General features: G+C 41.3%; 1 protein-coding gene across 4 annotated transcripts in view; it reads left to right on the top strand.

Moving 5' to 3' along the window:
- Positions 1 to 24,961, top strand: part of ANKRD55 (ankyrin repeat domain 55) — a 534,677-nt gene that overhangs the window by 387,754 nt on the left and 121,962 nt on the right. The gene's annotated exons all lie outside the window — the stretch shown is intronic.

Here is a 24,961-nt window from a genome sequence, read left to right on the forward strand (position 1 = left end):
TATTTTACCCCAATATTTGTTGCAAGGTGATAGTTTCTCTGGCATGTGTATTCTGCCAATGTTTTAATTACAATATTAAGTCCCCTATGAGTGTTTCCATTTAGGATGTCTTTGTTTAATCTTTCAGTGGAAACTATATTTTATCCTCCAGAAGACAAACAGGAGAACAAATGTTGAGATAACAGCTGGGGGAATTTTGCAAATGGTGAAGGTACACAAAAGCAGGTGATAAGGGCCTTGGGCATCTGCCCAGGCCACAGAAGTTGTCCTCCCAAGGCTAGTGTTAACTGGTATAAATAACTGTTGAGCTAAAGGCAGTGACGGTTTCAAATGTTTGCTGTCCTTCCCCCTCAGCTTGCAGTATGCATGGCATCCCTTGATAGGACCTAGGCCCCCAGCCCCCAGCCCTCCAAGAAGAACATGGTTCTGAGTATCTGGCTCTCCATCTGCTCATGAAGCTGTTGAGAGGCCCAGTATCTGTAGAGCAGACCCCAGATGTGCTGTTCTGGCCATGGGGAAGCACTGTGGTGACCCCTCCACACTCTCCCTGTATGCTCAATTGTAGACTTGGGGCTGCTGCCTGTACCATGGGGCAGACTGGAAGAGTGGGGTGGGGGTGGGGGATTGGTGTGTATTGTCCTTGAGTCAGGAGCTAGATGAATATTTGCATTCCTCCCACTGACTCTGCATCCTGGGGTTTAATGAGCTGCTTTGGAAGATGCTTGATGAAATGATATCTCCTCATGGATGTTTTATCATTTGTGTAAGCAGAAAACAAAACCCTGCTTTTATGAGCTTAAAAGGAATGTGCTTCAGATGAGGGTGAGAGGACCTAGCTGGCTGGGAAGATTCAGAACCTGGCAGCCAGTTGTAATTCCACTTTCAGTCAGTAGGCTGAACCATAAGTTTTTGTTCTTAGGTCACGTCTGATTACTTTGACCACGTCACTTCTCCCTCTGAAGCTTTCAATGGCTTTGTATGCTGGTAGGAATCTTTTAATTTCCTTAGACTTTCATCCAATCTATCCATAATCTTGAGTTCAACCTACTTTTCTAGTCTTTTCTCTTGTAACTCCCTTCACAAATCTTACACCTCAGGTCCCTTTAAAAAAAAAAACAAAAAACAAAAAAAACCCAAAACTTGTTCTTCCCTGAAAACAGGTTCTCCAGCTGGTCCAACTGCTGTGTGACCCTGGTTAATCATGAACACCTCCAAGTCCTGGGAGCCTAGCTCGTAAAATCCAAGGGTGAGGCTTAGGCTATTGAATTTTTCACAGGCTGCCCAGGTGGATTTAACACACATCAAAGTTTGTGAACATCTGGGCCTAAAATCCCCTCCAACTCTGATTTTCCCACATATTACCCATGCACTGCAATTCTGTATCTCCAGATACAGAATTTTAAAATATCTTTTCCTGGAGGGGAGCCTGGGTGGCTCAGTCAGTTAGCTCAGTCTGACTTCGGCTCAGGTCATGATCTTGCGGTCTGTGGGTTTAAGCCCCGCATCAGGCTCTGCACTGACAGCTCAGAGCCTGGAGCCTGCTTCAGACTCTGTGTCTACCTCTCTCTCTGCCCCTCCCCTGCTCATGCTCTGTCTCTCTCAAAAATAAATAAATGTGAAAAAAATTTAAAAAGAATCTTTTCCTGGAATGTTTCACTTTCCTCCTAGTTAACCCTGTACACCTGTGCACAACACACACACACACACACACACACACACACACACACACACACACACACATCAAGGCCCTTCAAGATCAGCTCCAATACTATCTCCTCCAGAAAGTCTTGCCTGAGGTCCAAGCTTGCCTTTCAAAGCTCCCTTTCTTCAAACACCTCTACCACAACAGTTACCACAACCAGTCTTAGTTCTAGGTGGTTTTTGTTAAATTCACCATATAGACTATAAAATTCCTGAGCATAAGTATTCCTTCTTGTTCATCTTTTATATTCCACATTATTCATGGGAGTAGCCTGTGAGAGTTGGGAGAGTTGGGAGAGTTGAGTTAAATTGATGTGACATGAATTAACTGAGAGACATCTTGGTGAAGGTGACAAGTTAGAGGGTCTTGGGAAGATTACTGATAGGTTAGAAGGCTCGTATAACTCTTACTATCATGGAACATTTCCTATCTGTCTCTATCCACAAGTGATTGTAGACTCAAAATAATACAAAAAGCTGCAGCTGTTTTTTGTCAAAATCAGATGATTTTATATCTGTAATCTTGCAGCCAGAGCAGTTGAACTGATATATTTAATGACTCACTCCAGACAGACAAAAGTCTGTTCTTGAGAAATGAGGAGGGGGAACTATTAATCTTTTCTAAAATAAACAGAGTTGTAATGACTTTAATCTGAAGAATAGAGATCCTGAGCTGGAACACAACACCCAAGTACCCGCCAAATTCCCTGACTAGTACAGAGTGCCGCAATGATAATTGACTGTGGGACCATTTTCCCTGTGGTCTCTGAGGGACATTCACAGTATCACCAGCATTTAAAGGGGCCTTATCAACGTAGCTCCTCTAGCTTCATGACAAAGAACAGTTTGTCATCATCTGTGGCCTTTAGAGCACTTGCTTTTCTAAGCTTGCTGCAAAGCTTTGGGGTGCCCAATCAGTCAGTATTTTGCTTTTGATTGCCTACCCCTGTGTCCTATCCATGCCCCTCCCTTCCAATCAACTCCATCCACAGGAGTTCCTGCTTCTCCCTGAGGCATGGGGGAGAGAGATTCTCTTCTCTGCTCTCCCAGGACTTACTCCCTCATCTCTGAAATTGGGCCAATGTGCCTCTCAACGTCAGGAAGCACTGCCTTTCTTTGATGCCAACCAGGCTCAGTCATCTTTCCCCTGGGTACCCTGCTTGACTTCCCAACAGCATGCCAGACTGCTGGATTCGCTTTGCTGCCTTGGTTTCCAAACTGATCCATCTCCGCTTCTCTTCTCTAGCTTTTTCACATGCTTCTTCCTTGCCTGTCGCTTAACTATTGGCATCTTCAGACTTCTTTCTCAAGTCAGCCTCTCTTCTTCCTTTGCATTCCCTTCCCTGATGGCATTTATTGCCATAGGACCTTGATGCCAGGAGCTCTCAAGCCCACAGACTTCTCTCAAGCTATAATCACTTTTCTTAAATGTCCTGATAGACATCATTTGGATTTTTTATTGGTCTTTCACTCACGATTTCCAAATCTAATGGATTCTGTCTTGTGCCCAGCTCCTGTTCAAATAAACTTCAAGGCCCATTTTCCATTTTCTCTATTTTCTATAGTAGCCCCACAATCATCCCAGCCACCTTGTTTCTAAATCATGGAATGTGTATGACTTCTAACCTCTTTTCCATTCCTTTCTCTGTGGCATGTCACTATTTACAAAATTTTTAGAGTTCGTCCTTATAGATTCTTCATCTGAATTGTTTCTGCTAGATCTCTTCTTTCTACATCCACAACCACAGTTTAGGCTTTCAATTTTGTCTCACAATAGCCTTGTTACTGGTGACCCTACTTCAAACACCATTCATACCTAGACACCAAGGCTCAGGGAGCTTCCCTGGCTGGTAGTACTTGGCATATGTTCTCACACATCAGTGCTGGAAAGTGAAGCTCTTCTCCATTGACTCCCCCTGGGATCAGACATCTGGCAGCTTGTACCTGGTTTCTCCTGGACTTTCACCCATGTACCCTTCCCTTTGCTGATTTTAATCTTTGTCCTCTCACTTTAATAAACCCTAGCTGTGAGCATAACATTTTCTGAGTTTTGTGTGTTCTAGCAGATCACAAAGCCTTAGGGTGATCTTGGGGACCCCTGGCACAATACATCATTCACAAACTTTGAAACTTTAATTCTGAAGTTATCAATTGCTAGTGATGACTACACAACTGATTACAACCCACCAGTAAATCATAACACAAGGATTGTATTTTGCGAGGGGAGGGAATGTGTCTTTCTCATCATTTCACCTCCTGCTATGCTTTATACAGACTAGCTCACAGTAGGTGCTCAGGTAACACTGAATTGTAAATGTTAGGAGCAAGATGTTCAGCAAATATTGGAAGGTGTCTCCCTAGTTTGTGTGTCATTCACAAGTCCAAGAAGCACAATATAAAGCTAAACTGCATAACAAAGGGACTCAAAAATACAGTGGCTTAAATAAATCACACCATTTGCTTTCCTCAAAAACAAGGCTTGAGATAAAAGTCCAGGTTGTGGTTTTTCCCCATATGGTCATTCAGAAACTCAAGTTCCTTTTCTATGTCACTTAGCTATCTCTTAAGGCAGAGATCAGCAACCTATAGCCCACAGGTCAAATCTGTCCTACCAACTACTTTAGTAAACAAAGTCTTATTGGAATACAGCCACGCTTATTTCTTTACGTGTTATCTACAGCTGCTTTTGTGCCCCAAGCGCAGAGCTGAATAGTTGCAACAGAGACTCTATGGCCTGCAGTCTAAAATATTTACTGTCTGGCCCTTCACAGAAAAAAAATTTGCTAAGCTGACAGGAAGAGGGAAGAGTATTGGAAGAATACACAGCTAATATTTTAAAGACAAGCATATCAGTGGTATGTGTCATTTGCACCCCTATTTCCTTGGACCACAGATAGTCATGTGACCTTGTGTAGCTGCAGGGGAGACTGTAGAATACCATCTTCAGCTCAGGAGTCAGGAAGCTTTTTCTGTAAAGAGCCAGGTAGGAAATATTTTCAGCTTTGAAGCCTGAATGATTTCTGTCACAATTACCTGTTGCTGCCTGTGTAGTGTAAAAGCAGCCATAGACAGTTTGGAAATAAGTGAGTGGCTATGTTCCAATAAAACTGTATTTACAAAATGAGTCAGTGTCTGGTTTGGCCCACAGGCCATCATCTGCCAGTTCCTTCACTAGCTGGATGGCCATGTGTCTATGTTTATGTATTTATGTTTAATGATAGGTGTTTCTATTATTAAAAAGAAGGGGAAAGGAAAATGGATGGGAAGGGGGAAGGGTGTCAGTCTCTGACATAAATATTTTTTGTGCCCAGGCAAGTCTTGAAAATAGTCACCCTTGGTTTATTTGTTGGTATGTATTGCATGCTGATTCTTGTTGCAAAAGTCACATGTGTTGGAAAAATTGATCCCCTTACCCTTTTACAAAAATAGTGTCCCATGGACCTGAGTTCAGCTCCATACTAAAGAAACCTGACAGTATGCTCTGTTCAGTGTTCCCAGTAGTCTTCAATTAGTTCACTCTACTGGTTAAAATCATAGGCATAACTGTGCTGGATATGCCTGATTGGCACTCTGCATGGATTCCACCTCTTTCTATGTGCCTTCCTATACTGGAGAGGCTGGAAAACTAAAAACTGTATTTCCCAGACTCTTGCATCTAGGCTTCTAGATGCAAACTAGTTTTCACCAACTGGATGCATGTGGACAAAATCTGAACAACAGGGGTGAGACAGAAGCTATCTCTCTGCTGCTGATGCTGCCAGGAAGCAGGTTGTGGCGACGCGTCAGAATAGTTGAGGCAGCTGGATTCAGCATTCTGTGATTTTGTCACCAACTTCTAAGTACTCAGAGGCAGTTGTGGCTGTCATGCTAGGACCCAGAATCCAAGATCAGGAAATTGCTACTGGCCCTGGGGCAGAGAGATCTCAGCAGATAGCCACATCAGTGCCAAAAATGTAGGCTGGGAATATACTAGATGGGAGCTCCAGGATTCAAGGAAAGAAGTCACCAGAGGCAAATGACCAGTTTGCAGGACCATAAATAGATCTTCTTTCATAAGTATATTTTCTGGCCATAAGGCAGATTTTATTCTGATTTTATATGCAAGAATATGTACACAAAATCATTTATTTCTGACAAAGGTCTGACCATAAGCCTCACCCTCAGTTTATTATTTTGTCTCACAACTGTATAGGTCTGGGGATGTCATATCACACCTTTGGGCCTCAGTTTCTTAATCTGTTAAATGACAGTATTTTAACTTCCTAAAGGCCTATCCTATTCTAAAATCCTGTGTGCTATTTGTGTTTTTAAATCTTGTGAACTACATCCTTTTTTCTTTTTCTTCCCTATAGCTCTCAGCCAGCCACAGATTTGTCTTAGTGCTATTGGTGACTGTTGTGGGCTGAATTATGTCCCTAACTCCCAAATTTATATGTAGAAGCCCTAGTATCCAATACCTTGGAATGTCACTGTATTTGGAGATAGGACCTTTGGAGATGTGAGTAAGGTAAAGTAAGGTCATATGGGTGGCTGCAATTCCCTATAGTAGGTTTCCTTAGAGGAGGAGAAGAGATAGGAAACACACAAATACATAGACTGGAAGGATAAGGATGTATGGACACATTGAGAAGATGGCCATCTGCAAGCCAAGGACAGAGGCCTCAGAAGAAACCAATTTTTTTTTTAATTTTTTAATGTTTATTTATTTTTTATAGAGACAGAGACAGAGCAAGATCAGGGGAGAGGCAGAGAGAGAGAGGGAGACACAGAATCCAAAGCAGGTCCAGGCTCTAAGCTGTCAGCACAGAGCCTGACGTGGGACTCAAACACACAAACCGCGAGATCATGACCTGAGCCAAAGTCAGACTCTTAACTGACTGAGCCACCCAGGTACCCCTTGGTCACAGAGGTCTAGCCTACAGAATCGTGAGAAAATAAATGGATAAATAAATGTCTGTTGTTTAAGCCACACTATGTATGATACTTTGTTATGGCAGCCTTAGCAAACCAATATAGTTATATTTCCAGAAAGTTTTTGAGAACAAGATAGGAAAGCACTGAGTAATTTCATAAGCCACCCACATTGTAACCCAACAGGCCTTGGCCTCTGCCTTTGCAGCCAGCAAGGCCACAGCTGGAACCACTTGGCTTCCACCTGCAGACTCAGCAGTGCCCTCACTCAAGGGTGCAGCTTATTTTTGGCCTAGGTGCCCTGGTCTGACTATCAACTCCATATGTTGAAACCCAACACACCTATTTGTTGAAACCTAATGCCCAATCTGATGTTATTAGGAGGTGGGGCCTTTGGAAGGTGATTAAGTCATGAGGGTGGCGCCTTCATGAATGAGATTAGTGCTCTTCTAAAAAGACCCCACAGATCTCCCTAATTCCCTTCCCCTTTATGAGGTTACAGTGAAAAAAATCACTGTCTTTAAACCAAGAACAAGAACCCAGGTCTGCCAGAAACCTTGATCTTGGTCTTCCAAGCCTCCAGAACTGTGAGAAGCAAGCTTCTGTTGTTTATAAGCCACTCATTTTATGGGTTTTTTTTAAAGTTTATTTATTTATTTGAGAGAGAGAGAGAGTGAGCAGGGGAGGTTAAGAGAGAGGGGGAGAAAGAGAATCCCAAGCAGGCCCTGCACTGTCAACACATAATCTATTGCAGGACTTGATCCCTTGAACCGTGAGATAATGACCTGAACTGAGATCAAGTGTTGGGCACTTAACTGACCAAGCTACCCAGACACCCCTGGTATTTTTGTTAAAATAGCCTGAACAGACTAAGACACCAAGGAAATGTAAGTAACCTTATTAGTTTAGCATCGAGTAAACTTTGGTCCACCTGTCTCAGATATTGGGCTACCAAGAGAGGTTAGTGGGTAGTGGATACTGACCTGCCCAAGGCTGCTCACATGGCCTGGTGCTGTTAGTACGCATTTATCTAAATCTTAACTTGATTCCATGCACACAAAGCATCCTTCTCATTTTAATTTTGTCTTCCATGTAAGTGTTTTTTAGGGGGTGGTGGGAAATGAACTTATTTTAGGGACTTTCCAATGTTGTGGTCCCTGAGATAGGGATGTCTTCTGATAAATCAGTGAGAGAACTTCTGATTATGACTTGGGTTCCAGGAAGCTTCTTACAGGGAGAACTTTCTTTGGACCAAGCCAAGGAGAGCCTTCTTATCCATATGATGACTATATATTAATGTAAATTAATTTTTTGACATCTTTGAATCTCCTGCAAAATAGTGTTTATTTTTATTGGCATGGATAACTTTTAAAAGCCTGATCACCAGGCACTGCCAATAATGAGATTCTGAGTCTTCAAGGAAACAGATGAACCCCCACATGAAGTGACCTAACTGAAGGCTGTACCATGAGGAAGTATCTAACTCCAGTGTGCCCTTCCTTAGACCTTACCACTAGCTCTGTTATATCTCTCAATTTCTGTGTAACTCATGTTTCTTTTTGAAATAAGATACAATCTTGGGGCATCTGGCTGGCTCAGTCAGTGGAGCATGTGACCCTTGATCATGAGTTAGAGGCTCACGTTGGGTGTAAAGATTACTGAAAAATATATATATATAATCTTGAAAGTGAGTTGTGCTGAATGGTTCTGATCTTCATTTTCAGATGACTTTAAAATAATTATATTTATTTACTCAATAAATCTGGTCTACCCCAATTCTGTACTGCCAGATAAAAAGACAGTATGAGAAATTTTCCTTGTAACATTGTGCCTTGCTAACTATTCATCTGACAGGAGAAGACTGAGCTTTTTATAACTCTAGCAATTCTGTCCTCTGGAGTGATGAGTTTCACACCTGAGTGTATGTATGAATCACTTGGAGATCTTTGTTAAAATTAAGATTCTGGGGGCGCCTGGGTGGCGCAGTCGGTTAAGCGTCCGACTTCAGCCAGGTCACGATCTCGCAGTCCGTGAGTTCGAGCCCCGCGTCGGGCTCTGGGCTGATGGCTCAGAGCCTGGAGCCTGTTTCCGATTCTGTGTCTCCCTCTCTCTCTGCCCCTCCCCTGTTCATGCTCTGTCTCTCTCTGTCCCAAAAATAAATAAAAAAGGTTGAAAAAGAAAAAATTTAAAAAAAAAAAATTAAGATTCTGACTGAGTAGGTTTGAGTCAGGGCATAAGATTTTGCACTTTTCCAAGTCCTCAAGTGATACCAGTACTGTCGGTAGACCACATTTTGAGTTGCAAGCCTCTAAGAATAGCATAGGTAGACCAGGTGGCCACTTACACCCTGGGCTTGAAGAAGTAGAAATCAACACCACCAGTCCTCTGCAAAGTATTAATCCCACAACGTGTCATTCCACCATTGTGGTTTTATGCCTTTGTCTCAGGAAATTTTTCTCATCTCAGGAATCTTTTGTTAAAATGAAAATATCCTTTAATTAAATCATGCCTTAAGTCCCACTAATACCATGATCTGCTGGAATACCTTAGCAGTGATCCCTTAGAAGCCATTTGGAAAAAAAAGATGGCAGTTGGGCTATAAGGAAGGTTGCAGTATGACCCTTCCGAAAGGAATGCTGTTCAAAAGGAAGGAATATCAAATATGAATGTTTTCAATTGCAAGTAGCAGAAAGCCCAATTAAGAGTGACTTAAGCAATAAAAACATTTATTCATATCACCTAATAAGAAGTTTACCAGTTCAAGACTCTATCGTATCATCGAGAACCCAGGTTTTTTTCTGTCCTCTATCCCCCAGACTCTCCATCTTTGGTTATTGGCATTTTATTCTTGTGCTTATTTCCTCATGGCCCCAAACTGGCTGCTGCAATTTCAGATATCATTTCCACTTTGAAAATTGAAGGAAAAGGAAGGAGCTTCACAAGCCTCATCTGTGTCTTTTACTAAGAAAGTGACATTCTTAGCAGTAGCTTCAAGAAGACCTCTCCTTGCATCTTATTGTTGGAACTTGTTAACTTGGCTTCCCCTAAACCAATCACTAGCAAAGGGGAGTAGGGTTACCCTAGGTTTAGAGTAACCATGACTCACTCTTCTGAGGTTAAGCGAGAGGTCTACCCTTCCCAATAACAAGGCAAATCCACCTACTAGAAAAACCAGGGAGTGAAATGTGGGGCAAATGGCATTGAGTAGACTATTAACACCTTCCCTGGGAAGAAACAAGTTCATACTTGTAAGAGAGACGGCAGAATGCCAAAGACCAGTTCCACTTGTGCCTCAGTTTGAGTCAGGTACAGCCCTATTACCCATCTTCTGATAGCTTCCCATGACTTCTTCACTTTAGAAAGAAACACTGATTTGTTTGCCTTGAGTACAGGAAGGCTGGGGGGAAGACTGTATGGTGGGTGTTTGGTCAATATTTACTGATTGATCCAAAAGGGAATGTTAGAAGAGTGATTTGAGGTGTTGAGAGAGATATGGAGAAAGATGTTCGGAAGTAATGGGTCTAATTCTTTGAATAAAGCAAAGGTTCTAATAAAAACATTATTTTATTTGTATCTCAAAACAATCCTATAAAGTCAGGATTATTTTCCATATTTTACAGATCAGAATGAGAGAGACTAAGAATCTTGCCCAAATCCACATGGTTTGTCTTTGGAAGATTTGGGATTCTTGTGGGCTTTCTGATACCAAAGCTCTGAACTCTCTCACCACAACTTATACATTCAGGTGAGGGTCTCACTCAGAGTGGCTTTTATACTCTTGCTCAAGAGCTCTGCTTTGCTGAAAAAGTCTTTACACCTGTGCTACATGTACAAACACACATTGGCCATATATACAAACACTCATGGAGAAGAAACTGTGTTACTTTAACACAGTTACATGTGTAACATACATAGTTACATACATGGAACTATGAAGTTCCAGATCTACATTATTAAATGTATAGCTTTACCCTCTCAACCTCTGTCTCTGCTCCACCAGTCGTTGTTATTGTTTTCCTGTTTCAGAATTATTACAGGTTTATTGAAGAAAACACAGAATTTTGGAACAGAAACAAAAATATTCACTCTCAGACTGCATTAAAACTTTCAGCATTTTATTTGCCTTCCTTAGTTTTCTAGTAATTTTCCTACATTGGAACCCTATTCACTCCAGATATAAAAAGCTTTCCACTCTCTTATTGGGTATCTTGTCTGATGGAAATCCAACTCAGGCAATTAAAGAATTCTGGTGGAGGGTGTCTCATTTGGGCCAACTTGTCTATTGATTTGTTTCTGCCTCCATTGATTAAATTTCTTTTGAGTTGCCTCCAGCAATTAGGCATTCAGACCCTCAACGCAAAGATCAGCACTGTGAACTCCAAGAGAAACAGATGTCTAGGAAACATACCCTGCTCTTTTAACTCAGGGCCGCTTGGTTCTGCCTGATGAGGAACTTATGTGGCTTCTGTTAGTGTCTTTGGTCTTCCTTGGACTGCATATACCTGAGTCTGGCTGTGTGTCTCCTTTTCTGAGCTGCAAGTGTTTGGATAGGAAGAGGCTGTCCTATTCCTTGGTACAGTTCTCATGAGCGTTTATCTCCTAAGCATCATCAAACTGAGATGCTAAATTTGCACAGCCTTTCCAGGAGAAATAAAAAGCAGATAATGCTTTTTTTTTTTTTTTTTTTTTTTTTTTTTTTTTTTACAGTGCTAATATGAGCTATAGCAAAAGGGAAAAAAGAAGGAATGAGTATGAGGGGGGTAGAGAGAGGGGAAGGAAACCAACTCTCACCCTGTGCTAGAAACAAGCCTGGGCTTTGGCATACATTATATAATTTCATCCTCATGAGCCTGGGAAGGAGGCATTATTTTTCACATTTTACAAGATAAGGATGTCGAGACTCAGAGAGGCTGTGAAATTTGGCCAAGGTCAGATTGTAAAAGGAAAATATGGGATTTGAATAGACTTTCTGAGTCCTGAGCCTCTTGCCATAACAATTTGATATTTTGTTCACATAGGACACTGTTTTGGAAGAGGCATGGAAAATGGAGACTCCATCCTGTTATTTATGCTGTAGATTTCAAATTGTCCCAGTGTCTCTCCAGCAATAACATGTAGATGATGATCACTGGGATAAAACCACTGCCCAAACATGTTGTAGAAAGCTAAGACATGGCATTTTAATCCTTTGGCTGCAAAAATTAGCACATAGGAATATAGTGTCCAGGAAGACACGGGCCTAAGATAAATGAAGATAGCCCTGGAGATACCTTTCATATACTAAAGTCTATCTAAATTAACTTCCCAGGCTCCAAAGCTCCAAACTCTAAGAGTCCCTTTCCCTTAGCAGTTGAGAGGGGCAGTCTTTACTCTGGACAGACCTCTGGCTCAGCTTCAGGCTCCCTCCTCCCACATACAGGCCAAAAGCTGGAGCTCTACTGGGCTGAGAGTCACAAAGCTGGGAACAGAGGCAGGCCTTTCTCTTCCAGTTGCCTCTTGCATACTTGGGAGCACCTTTCTCTTTTCTTATGTTACCTCCCTTTCAATTCCATCTTCTGACTCTATGTGGGTATAACCTGGAAATCACCAATAGCTGAAGCTATTCAGTAGACCTGGCTCTAAAAATGAGTTATTGGAGAAAAGTATTAGTGCTAGGAACAATTTTTACTGTGTTTTGCCTTTTCTACCCTCATTCTATCATCTAGATTCATTAATATAAGATTTGTACCTATATTACACACCCATACCCACACACATTACATGCAAAGGTTTGTATCATTTACTGAGCCCTCACCATGTGTTAAGCACTCTCCTGAATTTATACACACACACACACACACACACACACACACACGATTCCACCACACACAGACACACACGTACACATACATGTACACACACACACTCCCATTTAATATGAAAATATATATTTCTTTATATCTGTATCAACAGTGCTAGACCAAGTGAGTGCTCTGTTCTCTGAAGAAGCCCTTTGGCTGTAAAGTCTTACTTGATATAATTAGGTTGGAGGTAGTAAAGAGATCAGCTACAGAAATGATAGAAAACTCGTTATGACCTTGAAGTCAGCAGAGCAAAGCTCCTTGAGGAAGTAATAGGGAGCAGTGATAGAAGCAGCTCCTTCCTCTTTTTTAAAATACTGCCAAATTGTTGGGTTTTTAAATTTTTTTTTAATTTATTCTTTGTTTTTAGAGAGAGAGCATGAGTTGGGGAGAGGGGCAGAAGCAGAGAGAGAGAGCAAGAGAGAATATTAATAAGCAGGTTCCATGCTTAGTGTGGAGCCCGATGCGGGGCTCGATCCCACCCTCCTGGGATCATGACCTGAGCCAAAATCCAGAGTCAGGTGCTCAACCAACTGAGCCACCCAGGTGCCCCTGAAGCAGCTCCTTCTAAACTGAAGAAAACTTGGTCACATTCCTACCCCACCCTGACCATCTGAATCACTGTGGACAAGCTCCTTCACCTCTTTGAGCTTTAATGCTGTCACATTCTTTATGAGAACTGCAGTCTTTACTTGACATTGTGTTGGGAGAACTTATTAGAATAACCCGCTATAATCATTATAATGATGAATATTTCATGCCAGGTCACTAGGGGTAGCAGGTCGCTATTGTCCTGCACCTATTGTTCTTTTCCATTTCCCCTATAAAACTCTGAAAAACATAAACAGTACAGATTTGCCTTTGGGCCCCATGGCAGGTGTCCAGTTTTCTTTTCTGGGGAGCAAAGCCCTACCTGCATAGCTGTCTGTCAAAGTCTGGCATGGGATGATACTTGAGCGAGAGTGGATGGGAAGGTGGGATCTCCTAAGAATTCAAAACTGTTCAACTTTGATGCTACCAGAGGGCATTTTTTCCTACCCCAACCTCCTCCTTCCCATATTACTCCACTAAATGGCCTGAAAGGTGAGGTACAGTTCTGTGGACAAGAAACAAAGGGACTTGTAGTAGGTACTGAGCTTGAGGCACCATCTGCACTCTTCCAACCCAGCACCAGCAGTCTCCTTGGTGATGGGGACAGAGGGGTCCGACAGCATCCACATCCATGGTAAAGAAAGGAAAGAGTCTGCTGTCATGGACACAGAGGCCCATGTGGAGATGGCAGACCTTACCAGGCAGGGTGTGCCATGCTGCCCATCACTAATGCTGTTTTAGGGACTCCTAATTCACTATCTGCTGAGCAGCTCTAGGACATCTGGCCAGAAAATAACAGCAAGCTCCTCCATGGTTCATGCACACAAGCCATATGTAACTACCAGGGACCAGCACAAGCCAGTTTCCTTGGCTAGGGCAAGGTTTACACCAGACACCAGAGGACACGTGCAGAAATAGACAGCACTGCTGGCTGGAAGTCCATGCAGAATCGATGTGCCTTCTGTCCTCACATCGTAGGAAGTATGGAAAGCTCCAGGTTTCCAGGTGGGAAAGGCTAGGCTATGTTTCAAGGAGAGACAGTAACGTCTGGTGCCTACCTCCTGTCCTTTCCATACTGCAGTTAGGACACATTTCTGCTGTTCTGTGAATTGAAAAAAGAGAGAATCTCAAGAGGAAGACAAAGAATAAATGCTTCAGATACATCCTTCAGATCACGCAGAAGCCCCTAAAAATAAATTCCAGTCTTAATCCACTTAAGGACATAAAAATTACAAGACCTAAATGCTACTCTGAGGACAAACATTTCCCAAGTCAAATAGTGAGTAGGGAATGCAAAATAGTAAGAGAACAAACAAACTCAGCCTCAACATGTGGAAATTTTGCTCTAAATTAAAATGAAGTATGCTAGTTGTAGAGTTGTTTCATCAGTTCTTTTAAGAATTGAAAATAGGAACAATCAGGCAAACCAAACTAAGAATCATTTTTCCCAATAATTAGCCAAAATGCCTAAAAATGTTAACATCATGAAAGACAGCTGAAGAGTACACTAGATTAAAGGAACCAAAGGGACATGACAAATAAATGCAATGTTTGATTCTGTACTCACTCCTAGATTTAAAAAAATAATAATAAGCTCCAATATTACTAGGGCAGTATTAGTACAGTATTAGGACAGGTGGAGAAATCTGAATATAGAATGAATAATAGATAATATTGTGTGGTGTTAAATTTCCTCCATGTGATATTTATAATGTAACTTTGTAGGAGAATGCCTTTGTTCTTAGGGGAAATGCATTGAAATATTTAAGGGTAAAATGTCACAATGTGTGCAACTAATTCTCTAATGGTTCAGCAAAAAAAAATTAATGATGATGCTAAGACACACAGAGAGAAAGAATTAAGCAAATGTATAAAACATGAAGGTAAATAAGTGCTCATTGTTTTTGTTTGCAACTTTTCTTTGTTTCAAATATTTCCAAATAGAATAAGCAGGGAGAGGAAAGGGGAATTGTTATAGATTAAAACATACTTAAGAAACATAAACAAATGTAATGTCTGGCCTATATCTGAATCTTAATTAGAACAGACCAAATTTAAAAAAGGATATTTTAAAAATAATCTTGGCAAACTGAACGTGGATTAGGTAACAGATAATATTAAGGAATTGTTAATTCTCTAGGAGTTGATAATGGTATACTGTGGTAATGAGGGAAACAAAGCCTTCATCCTTTAACAAAAGTAAACCTATCATCTTTTACAAATGAGATGATATGTTCTCTGGGATTTTCTCTCACATAGTCCAGAAAAGAAAAAGAGAGAGAGAGAGAGAGAGAGAGAGAGATAAGTGAGATAAAACAACAAAGACAGAATGTGGATAATGGTTGAGGCTAGGTAATGTATATATGAACGTTCTTTTACACTATTGGCATCTCAGCTTTGTGTCCCAAAATCTTCATAATAAAAAGTTGTTTTAAAAAATGAAAATACATGCAAAGTGGTCCTATAAAATAAAATAATCATTTCTAAAAGATAGGGACAAATGGTTTATATAGATTTGTAAATTGTAGCTTTTATATCTTAGCTTTAAGAATTTGAGGGTTGGCATGCACATGCATGCGCGCGCGCGCACACACACACACACACACACACACACACACACACACGCTTTTTTTAAATACCCAAGACACTGTTGCCCACATCCCAGCCCCAGAGATGATGCTGTGATATGTAGACACTTCCCATTTGCCAAGTTAGCTTTCCAAGTTCAATATTTTCTTAAATTTACTTTATGTTAGAATCTCTCTCTCTCCCTCATTCCCAAATCTTCTATCTCACCCACTCCTAAAAACAAAATATAGACTATTACTCCCCACAGGACTCCAGCAAAGGTATTTTTCCTTTCTACTTAGTTAAGGCAGGATTGTAGCACAGGGAGTGAGTTAGACAGGCTCACAGTAAGTCTGTGGTTGGGCTAAGACTAGGACCTTGGACCTTAGACCTCTGCTCTAACCATTAGTCAACATGTCCTCTCTTGACCATCCATAATTAAGGTGGCTCTAGTCTCTATAGTAACCAATCTGCCTAAAATAGGAATTATGTGAGGAACAAAACATTTAAAGCCAGTTGGATCCATTCATACTCAAACAATGTCTATTTAAGGGCTGTTACCCAAGTTTGTTGGCTTTTTTGAATGTTCTCCCACCATGGGCTCAACCAAAGGAGGTGGAGGGGGGCTCTGTATGGTCCATTCCATACAGAATCTCACATGCTGTTATCCCCTTTCCTTCTTTAAACATTTCTTTATGTCCCCAAGTCATAAGCCCTTAAAACAAACTTTTTGTCAAGGCAGTTTTATGACCACAAGACTGAAACAAAAGTGGAAGTCTGAGAATCCTTTATGGGCAAAGAAAGCTTCCCAAAGAAGAAATGGGACTGAGTCCAAATCCCTCACAGAAACCTGGCAACTTCACACGTTATTTTCCGTTTACAAGGTGGGGCTTTGAACACTTCTCCTACTGTGTCAGCTCCCCTGGGGGTCTTTGGGAAGGAAGCAGAATAGTGTTTGGAACCGGAGCTAACAGAGCACAAAACTGGAGAATCAAAAGAGTCCAGCCCCTTGCAGTGAGCACCTGCCTCATAGGGTTTGTGAGGATTCAATGGGAATGCCCTGAGAGTGTACTGGTGTGTGTTCCATATACTAATACTGTTTCATCATCATCATCATCATCATCATCATCATCATCATCATTATTACTACTACTTCTGTGTGTATGTTAGGTACATCTTTTGGCTTTCACACTAGAAAGTATCTCTCCATCCTGTCCCTACTCATGCCTCATTTTGGAACAGGTTTTGACTTCTGAAACACTGCTAGGTACAGAAAGCACTATGACCTGTAGTAATTAAGTCACCCAAAGGTTTGTTATTGTTGTTAATGCTGTTGTTATTTTCTTAATTTTCCCAAGTGGAAAAAGACAAGCAATGACGTTTCTTTTTTTTACCTTTCTTCTTCTTATTTATTCAAGAAGCATTTATCGAATGGGAGTTTGATGCCAGGCCTGGAGTCTAGCTGCTCACTTAGATACAAGTGCCTTCAAAAAGCTTACAAGGCAAAGTAAGGAATAGACTTTTACCCAGTTGAATTATAGTACAGCTAGTCTTGCCAGACTTTGCAAACCAACATCAGGATGCTCCACTGACTTTGAAATTCCGATAAGTAACAAATAATTGTTATGGACTATTGTATTGAACCTACATATAATAAAAATTATTCATTATTTATCTGAAATTCAAATGTAACTGGGCATCCTGTCTTGTATCTGATAATCCCAGTATACACAACAGTTGTTGTCAATGAATACAATCAGAAAAGGCTATGGGAGCAAAAAGGCCTGTCCCCTTCATAAAGGAGGTGACGTAAACGAGACTTTAAAATAAGGAAAAATTTTTTCAGGTACCAAAACCAGGGAGGACCTGAATCTACCAATGGCATGAAGGATAAATCAGGTCAAATGTATAGGAAAATATGAGAAGTTTATAAAAACTGGATCACAGGAGTCCCTATGGATAAGTGGCTTGAGGTCTGCTAGGTAGGCCATGGGGGTCCTCGGAAAATTTTGTGGTGGGGAGTGACAGGGCCAAACTTGATTTTAGGGTGGGAAAGGATGAACCGTAGGAAAAGAAAAAGGTTAAAATGAGCAGTAAGACGGCTGTTACAGTCATTCAAGGAGAGTTCCCAGTAAGGACTGAAACTAAGCCAGTGCTTCTGCACATAAGAGAAGAAGGCAAATTGGAGAGATGATTAATCAGTGAAGCTTGTCAGAATCTGTTGATGGGCAAGGCAGTTGGCCGTGACAAGCATGCCTCTGTGGGGTCTAGCTTGGGAGATGGGGAGAATAACAATGCTGTATTTGGCTACAGATTGATGTAAAAATGCAAGTTAATTCCAGTCTAGCAATTTAGTAGCAGTTGGTTAACATTCAAAGTATCTAATGAGAACTCTGCCCTTCAGAGGTAGTTAAAACATTTGAGAACACCAATCAGGAATCAATACCATCCAGAACTGATACCTAGCAGTTCCTGCAGTTTGTCTTAATCTACCCCAGTGGGTTTGTTACTTAGCATAAGGGAGAGGAGATCAGTTAGGAGTAAGAATCTGGCATGCTCAGTGTCAGATATCAAGCCCCACTATCTTTTAACTTCGTGAAGAGCATGACCCTATTACAAGGCTGGCCCATTCTGCCTTTGAAATATCTCTGTATTTGTTTTTCATGCTTATGAATAAATATTAATATATCTGCCAAAATTTGATCCAAGACTTGCTATCATTTTAACATACTGTACTCTCTGGTAGTGTGACTGTCAATAAGGGATTATATACTTTTCCCTATACCTACCTCTTGTCACTAGATGATATAATAGCATTAATATATATCAAAAGAACATTAGATAATTTGCTGATGGCCAAACTGGCTTAAGTCCATTCAAAATAGATGCCATTGGAAATTGACTTTATGTAGAAGTGAGGAGTTTCCTTTAAAAATCATGTATCTACACTTGCACCCCACACTGCAGGTTTTAGACTCATCCAGAGCATACTGTTTACTTCACACCTTGTGTGAGGATGCCCCTTATCCAACTCTCATGGAGTCAGATTTAATTGATGAACTTCAGCTAAAGAAACATGATCACACATGATGACTTTCACAAAAGTCTGGAAAGACTTAAAAAATAAAATAAAATATACTCAGGCATCCCATCACAAATGTGGGCTCCAAATAGAAGATTTTATTGTAAACCTTCCAGACGTTCAGACTCCACTGTTATTTTTGAAAAAGCATTCCAATAACATATGCCCCTTCAATTGGGGCATGGTTTGATACAAAGCAGCAGGCATTATTTAAAAGAAAAAAAATAGGTCTCTAGAGACGTCAAAACAAATTAGCTGTTATGCTAAAATTATTTCCTGTTGGGTTTAATAAAGTTAACAAGATAAGTAAAATGAAAAACAGCATTAGGAAGCAGGGAATAATTTCCTGCCAAGGATGGAGCTCTTGCAGACGTTGATAACAATAGATAAGAGACTTCATTTGTCTATTTTTATTTACCACAATGCCCTCATTCCATTTCTATTTTTCAAAATTTCCTTTAAGATTTCTTTTGAGATGAAGTTATTTGTGATGCCATGGCTATTTTTAAACCTAGTTAGAAACCCATGGTTCAAGAAGAATATTGCTGTTTTTTTCATGTTCTGTTTCTACAATGAATGTAGTACTTCCAAAAAACTGATAGACAATAATTGAGGAAAAGGTTGAAGCTGTTATTTAAATGGCCTTTGGGCATTATGTGTGCCTTTCCTTTAGCCAAGTCTCCTTGGTCCCAATTAGCATAAATAATTAAGATTTGACAGCAAGCTAAAGAGGGTGCCTTCCCCCAGTAATGATCTAAAAATAGGTTCCTCCAAAGACAGTTTTCTTACTGTTTGTAACCATTATTCCCTTTGACTTATGTGTAAAAGCCTTAAAATTTAGGAAGACACAAGGGTCTTGAAGTCATCAGACTGGTTTCTAGTCAACACTTTCACTATTATTTCATCACTTTATGTCTCTGGTCCTTAGCATTACTATCTGAGAAATTAACTGGTGGAATCCTTGCTAATGTTTAGCATTCACTGAGCATTTAATAAGTGCTAAGCCCTTGACTAAGAACATTACACACATCATTTAATTGTTGCTGACAGTAACTTTTAAAAGTATTACCTCAATTTTATACATGTGAAACTAAGGCACAAAAAAGTTAAATAACTTCCCAAAGGTCACTCAGCAAGCAAGAGACTAAGCCAGTATTCACATCCAGTTCCACTCAAGTCCAAAGACCATGTGCCTGTTCTTAGCCACAATGCCTCCAATTATGAGATACCACCTCTAGATCCATTCCTCATCAAATGCCCAAGGTCCTATGATTCTTTTAGTAAGGAAGAGAAAATACCTTTAGCAACATTGAGTATGATGGTCAAGTTGACAGAAATACAGAACATGATGGCATAAAAAGGAAAATTTTGCATTCTATATTGATGTGAATTTGATATGTTGGCAGATATGTCCAACAGGCCTTTGGAAATTTAGACTAGGGCAAAGGACAAAAGTCAGAGCTGAAGATAAAGAACTAAATCCCCTGCAAGAAGGTACTATGCAAAAGAAGGAGACTATGCAAAAGAAGGAGAGTACCAAGGGAGAAAGTGTGCAAAGAGAAAGGGAAGACTGCTAAGACCAGATCCTTGGGGTCAACCACATGTGTGTGAAAAAGAAAGAGGGGGAGCCAGAGAAGGAAATATAGAGAAAGAGTAGGGGAACCTCAAAAGTAGTGTTTCTGAAGGCTAAGTCTGGAAGGGATGGCCCACCATACTGGGTGCCATCTTCCTGAAGTCAAGAAGGTTAAGAACAGGGGCATCTGGGTGGCTCAGTCAGTTAAGCATCCAACTGCTGATCACAGCTCAGGCCTTGATCTCAGGGTTATGAGTTCAAGCCCATTTTGGGCTCTGTGCTGGGCAAGAAGTCTACTTAAAAAAAAAAAAGAATAGATAAGAAGCTGCTCAATTGGGCTGTTTAGTGATTCATTTGGTGGTGGAGAATCTAGAGTCAGGAAATACATGATTACATTAATTCTGGGCCCATACTTTTTTTCTACCACACTCAGTGCATGTGAGTAAAACCTTTTTTCAACTTTTTTTCAAGTAATTAACCCATTAGGGTTTGTGATAGGTATGGAGGAAGGGAGGACTTGTATTCGTCTGACTTTGTGAAACGAATATTTCCATTTTCCTCATACACATGCTGCTCATCATAATTTGCTTCACTATCACCTTGATAAGGCCTTAAAGCCACAGGTAAGAAGCTGATTTAGGAAACATCTTGCTAAAATAATACAAGATGAGCTGGATCACTGGTCTTACAATCCCTGGATCTCCTTAAGCTAAAGAAGGTCTACTGACCTTCAGCTGCAACACTGAGCAACACTATGGGCTTAGTCATAACCTAGAGCTTCCCTCCTGCACCTTTGACCTTGCTCACTCATATCCTTATCCTGTCATACTTGCTCTTCCACTTCATGGGGACCACAAATCCTTCATCTTCTGTCTTTTCCCATCCATCAGCCTGCTCCAGTCTGAACTCTTTTTGCATAGGTTCCTAAGCTACCTTGCTCTGTAGTCCTTCCACTGCACTTGCCCACCAAAACCCAAGAGCTGACCTGAAACACAACAGCCTGCCTTGACTGTTCTTTTTACCCTGACTGCTAATGCCACTGCAGTATCATGGTCTCCAATGTTGCTCTATCCATCAGTCCTTGAATTTGTCTGGCATAAACTCCTTCACCATCTCTAAGCCCCAGCTCAGTCTTCAAATGCCTTCCCTCCCCTTCCCTGACATCCTACCTGGCCTCCTGCTGGACAGAGAGAAATCAAGGTAATTAGGAAGGATCTCCTTTAACTTCCTGCCCCCTTCACTATGAATATATTCATATCCACACACATCCTTTTTCCCTTTTCCAAAGTTTGTAAGGCCAAGATCTCCCTCTTCTTGTTCAGAGTTTGACCTCTACCATGAACCACATACTGTTCTTTCCACCTCATTCTGCTATACCCTCAACTGCCTCCTCTCTCTGGGCTACTTCCCCTGAGCTTCTAACCATGGGATCACTTCTCCAGTCCTGAAAGACCCACCCCTGCAGCAGAGGCTCCTCTAGCTTCTGTCGAATCTCTTTCTTCCCCTTTTCACCTGAACTTCTAAAAAATGTAGCCAACCCCCTTCTTCATGGCCAGTTATTCAGCCATTGAAATACGCCTTTTGTCCTCCTTCCACAACTGAAACAGGTCTCCCAGGCCACGAATGACCTCCTTCCTGCCAACCCAATGGATACTTGCCCCTCTCTGCCCCACCAAACCCTCTGCTTTGGCTACATGGATGATTACTCACTCCTCAAAACTCTTTTGTGATTCTACACTTTCGTGATTCTCTTCCTAAATTTCACTCAGCCGTTCATTCATTCCAGAAAGCATTTATTTGATACCTGCCATAGGAGGATTAATCCAGGGGATTTCAAGGATCTAGAAGTAAGGAAAACATGATATCTACACTAATGGAGTGTACTGTCTGGTGAGAGAGACAATACAAACAGGCAAAAAAAGCAAACATGGAGTCAGTTCTCATGATTCATGGTCATCGTGTTCTATAAAATCACTGTAAACACTGAACTAGCAACTATTAAGCCATTGCTCCTAGGGGAAATGCAGGGTCAGATTCCTATAAGCCTCTGGTCACATGTTTGCCAGCTGATCAATACATAGTCTTGTTTTATGTGTGTTTCTTTTTAAAGATGCCTTATTCAATAATTCAATGTATGTTTCTTACTAATAATAAATTCTATACTGTATTTCTTTAGAATAAAACACAAATTGAGAAGACTTTAAGGCTTTCTTGAGTTTAAGGCTTTCTTAATTCTGGGTATTCCCTCCAGGCCATAGTCTCTGTTCATTAAAATCATTTCCTAAGCTGCTGTCTCATTGTGCTCCAGCATTGAGGACACTGATGCTTTTATTAATGTGCTGAATTTGTTTATTTCTCTCTCTGTCTCTCTCTCTGTCTCTCTCTCTCTCATTCACACACACAAACACACACACACACACACACACACACACACACACAGACTTAACATCTTTCAACTCAGATCAAATTATCAGAGTTTATGTCTCATCCTACAAATCATCTTGACACATTTATTTCTGCTTCTCTAACTATAATTTATAGGATGTTGTGATTAAATTTGAACCTGACACATCAGATTTCCCTGAGCATCAAGATGACATTGCATCAGCCAGAGATGGTGATGAAGATTACTCTGGAGTCAGTGAAGTGCTGAAGTGTGGAAACAAGAGAGAGCTCCAGACTCAGACAGACCTAGAGTAGGTTATGACTGTCATTTGCCAACTGAGACTTCAGCTTAGGTACTTAACTCCTCTGAGCCTCCGTTTGCTCATCCATAAAATAGGAGTAAAAGTATCTCAGGAGAAAACTGTGAGGGCTAAATATATATTACATGTAAATATCCTGGCCCATAGTCAGGGCTCAATTTATGCCATTTTTTATTTCTTGAGATTTGTTCAGTTTTCAGAACCATCTTGATGTCCACTCACCTGGGGTGATTCCCCGGGCTCACTGGAGTACAATCTGGTGTTAAGAACATCCTATGGCACTGCAGAGGAGGAAATACTCATGGCTTAACTATAGAGGAAGGCTTAGAAGAGGAGGCAAGGATCTTGGGAAAGGATGATACAGGTGTAGAGGTGCAACAAAACTGTCTTTAGCATCTTAGAAAGGACAAGAGGAGATGATGAAAAGCACAGTGATTGGGAAGAAGGGGCTGGGAAAAAAAGGAGTAGGCCTAGTAAGGCAATCAGCTAAAGTGGAGTAAATAAATGGACTGTCAACATGGGAATAACCATCCTTTGGCACCAGGAGAAGCCAAGTGCTCCTGAGATTCAACACCCAAGAAGATGAACACGGAGGGGGAAGGCCCAAGCAGGCCTTATCAGGAGGCCCCTGTCTATGTGGTTTATTACCATGGCTGGGCTGCTGAATCCCAAGTGTGGAGAGAGATGAGGCAAAAGAGAGTATCTGGAGAAATGGGGACTCCAGCTATCAGGCCTGGCTGCAGGGGTTCTGAATCCAACTAATTTGAATACAAGGACCCAGATATAAGTCAAATGGACATCTCTTCCAGGAAAGCACTTGAACTTATAGTTATTTGGTACACAAATAGTGCTTGGTTCAAATGTAGATTTTGAGGGCCCCTTTCAATGATGTCAGCAGTCTACCCAAGGATCTAGAGCCCCTGGTTCAGCATAAGGTGCAACTCCAAGAAAACCCCACACATCTTTTATAGCCCTCTCTTCTTCAGTTTTCCAGAGGGGGAATTGGGATCACATCAGCTCTTCTAAGGGCGAAGACCATCTCCTCCTCCCCTCTTCCTCTGTGCCCCAAAATGGTGGAATCTGACCCTCATAATTACATTCTGGCCTCACCCAGTTTCATCTCATTCATTCTCCACCCCCATTCTCCCTTTTGCCAAATTCCTCTTCCTGATGAGTCAGGGATTAAAAATGCTTGGCATCCTTGCTGAGTAAATAGTATTTGTCCACAGTGATACTGGTCAGTGGCGAACTGCCTTTGCTCTGTGATGAGGAGGTATAAGCACACAATTAGCAAGCTGGCTCTTTAATAGGACATGGCCAGGACAAGGAGCAGGATTGTGGTCTTCTATGAGCATCACACTCATTATGTCCTCAGACTTGCTTGTACTCTGCTCTAACTGGGCTGACTGGTACAGAAGAGAAGAAAGAAGGAAGGAAGGAGGACAAGGTACAAGGGGAAACAAATATACTGGTTTCATAAATCTTCTACCATTTGATCATACCTGCAATGCTGTTCTTATCATTCCCATTTTATAGGTCCAGAGAAATCAAATCATTTGTTAAATTTGCAAGTGTCAGAAAAGCTAGAATTTGAACTCTTGTATTCTTAGTGGGAGCCTATTGTCCTTTCTACCACATCAGGCCACTGATGGAAGTGAGCAGGCAATTGACTGAAATTGATTCTGCCTGCCTCGGGGCCTTTTGGAGATGGTCTGCCCTAGATATAATGGAAGTTGCACTGAACATCAGACAGCATTTGCCTCTTACCCCCTGGCCTGGCGTCAGGCTGCCCCAGAGTGGATTGTTTGTGTTTGGGGGCATCTGCTTTGTTTTAGGCAGCTGTGGAAGAGGCACTTCCCCTGGAGTGATGGACACAACAGCCCCCTGCTGCCCCAAGAGATCCCCCTGGGGTGGGGATGGGGTGGGAGGGGTAGCCATGGCAGGAATTGTTTACTTCCTTCCTTTAGCAGGTTCTGACCATCTCAGGTGG

This window comes from Puma concolor, chromosome A1 (assembly GCF_028749965.1).
Source record: "Puma concolor isolate L17-30 chromosome A1, mPumCon1.1.hap2, whole genome shotgun sequence".
In the NCBI taxonomy this organism is placed as follows: Eukaryota; Metazoa; Chordata; class Mammalia; order Carnivora; family Felidae; genus Puma; species Puma concolor.